Here is a 2,963-nt window from a genome sequence, read left to right as displayed (position 1 = left end):
TTATTAGTTTACTCTGTATAGCTAAAACAATTTTTTGTTGAACAAGGTAAATGCTATTTTTATAGATTTTATAACTAGGAAAATGCAGTGAAAATACTAGTCAAGTAAATTGGACAGTTTCTAAGCTTAAATCATGCCAGTTATCAGAGTTAACAGAGGAAATTATGCCTGCAGTTGAAATTTTGTATAACATCATGCAATGCACAGACTTAACTGTTCAAAAAGTTAAACAACATTTGGAAACATTTCAAGCTGCAGTCAACAGTATAAGAAATTCAAGTAGTACAGAGAATGTTAAAAAGAGCCTTTCTTCTTCAGCAAAAGAAGTCTGTGATAGTGTCAGCTTCAACATCACTGAAAGGTTCAAGTTTTCAGGCCATTTAAGAATTTCGCAGTTATTTTTGGCAAAATATTTTACTGTTTATAAATCTTGTGTTCCTTTAAAGTTTATAGAAACAGTGAAGAAGTGTTATCCTGTAGTTGAATGTAAACAGTTAGAAAGAGAACTGAAAACATTTTATTCACGTACAGAAATGCATCAGGATGCTTTAGTGAAAATATTGTTATATCTTGAAGAACATAACCTGACTAAAATATTTAACGAGACTGCAAAGCTTCTTAGAATTTTGATAACTATTCCCATGACTATTGTAGAAGCTGAAAGAACATTTTCATCTTTGAAAAGGATCAAAAAAAATTGAGAAACACCATTTGTCAGTCAAGTCAAGGTTAAATTTTAATTTCAATTAGTAGGCACTTACTTAAAAACTGTACTAGTTTCAAGGAAGAGGTGATGGAGAAGTTTATCAACCAAAAGGAGAGAAGAATGAATTTAAGTTACAAAGGTAAAAAGTAAGAGTTTAAGTATTTATGTTTGCAAAGTTAGAACTTCAGATTTATTTTTTAGGTATTCATTCAGTAGTAACCATTTTCTGTACTAAGAAAGTTTAGTTTTTCTTTGAAAAGTTGTAATTTCTACATAATATTTTCTTTGTTTGTAGACTTTTTAATTTATTTGCCAAGCTTCATTATGCATTCCTTTCTTGTTTAGTTAAAAATAAGTAAAAATATTATTTTTAGTTTGGTATTTAATCCAATATTTTTCAAGTAAAGTTGAAGCTAAAACGAAATATTATTATACTTGCTGTGTTTTCTATTAAAATATAAGTTTGTTATATCTAAACTGTAAGCTACTTTAAGTTTTAACTTTAGAGCCTTTGTAAAACTTAATATTATTTAGTTTGCTTGTTTTACTTTTGAGTTTTTTACTTAGTCAAACTTTTTTTTTATCTGAATTGTATTTTAAAATTCTTTAAAATTTCTTTACTGAGTAATGTAAGTTATTCTTTAAAAAAATTTCAATTTGTAAACAACATTTTATTTATTTTTAGACTTTTTGATTTACTTTCCAAGTATAAATAGATTTTTTTTTAATTAAATATTAGTAAAATAAATATAAATAGTTTGATGTTTAATTAATCCAATATTTTTCAACTAAAGTTGAGGCTAAGAGAAATATTATTGCATTTGCTGTATTTTCTTGTTATAATATTAGTCTTTTTAATCTAAATTCTAAATTTTAAGTTAGAGACTTCGTAAAATTTGATATTTGTGAGCTTGCTTATTTTACTTTTGTGTTTTCAGCTTAGTAGTCAAGCTGTTTTTTTTTCAAACATCAACAGTTTTAATTAGTTATAAGTTGATACTCGTTTATTTTTTTCAATATTTAGCAGTAAATAAGCAATTATTTTCTACTTAGTAAAATAACTTTTACTTAAAATAAACTTGCAGTTTGTACAAAACCTTTTTTTGTTTTGTTTGTAGACTTTTTAATTTTCTTGCCAAGTCTAATATGACTTTTAACATTTTGTTAAATCAAACATTAGTAAAGTAACCATTCTTAGTATGATGTTTAATCAAATATTTTTTAAATAAAGTTGAGGCAAAAAAAAAGAACTAATAAAGTTGCTGTATTTTTCAATATAATAAAAATTTGTTTTGTCTAAATTATTTCTACTGTTAGTTTAAACTTTAAAGCCTTCTTAAAACTTAATACTCATAAGTAAGTTAACATTTTTTGAGTCTTTTAAGTTACAATATTTTTTTTCTATTCCTATATTTACTTTAATTTTAAAAGTATTTACCTTTTTTTTTTTAGTTATTTTCTTAATTAATTTTTTTTTGAAAAAATATTTTTTTTATTTTTTAACAAAATTTCCCAAATTAAATTAGCAAATTAATGTAGAAAAAAGTCTTTATTTAAGATAAAAAAGAGTTTTAAAGAAGGGAATTTTTTTTTTAATTCTGCACCACCTAAAAAAAATACCACGCGACGCCACTGGTACAAACTATAAAATTTTCATAGATAAGTCAGTAAACAGTTAGTTATTTGCTTAGCCAATGTTTCATAAACTTAGAAAATAAAAGTTGAGCTTGTAGTTAAGATGAATAGTATTCAGGTAGCCTGCCTTTTTTATATAAAGATCGGACAGTTTTTGATATTGATAAATAAAAATTGGTTAAAAACCATTGAAAATAACTTACACAATTCTTTAGTATTAAAACACTGAACAACAGATCTTTTGTTTCAAAAATAATATTTATTATTCTATTGCTCAGTGTTTTTTTTTAGAGAAAAGAGACACTTATTTTAAAAGGTTTTCAACCTAGTTTTGTTGAACTTGTAGTGGTTCTTATTATTTGCTTAAATTTTTACTTTTCTTGTTATACTTATTTTAAATGATGTAGAAAAAAACTTAAGTAACTGCATACAAATATAGATGCTTTCTTTTAAAACTACTTACAACAAACTATAAAAAATAAGTTAAAACTAGGTAAAACAAAATTTTAGCCAATACTTATCTCGATATAACTCTTTTTTTCTTTATATTTTTTCTGATATGTATGTAAACATCGTTGTTTAGCTTCAGTAATTCTTGTAAAAATACACAGCTCTTTTACGA

This window comes from Thalia democratica, chromosome 1 (genome assembly GCF_965202585.1).
Source record: "Thalia democratica chromosome 1, ktThaDemo2.hap1.1, whole genome shotgun sequence".
NCBI lineage: Eukaryota > Metazoa > Chordata > Thaliacea > Salpida > Salpidae > Thalia > Thalia democratica.
Note: the sequence above shows the minus strand (reverse complement) of the source record.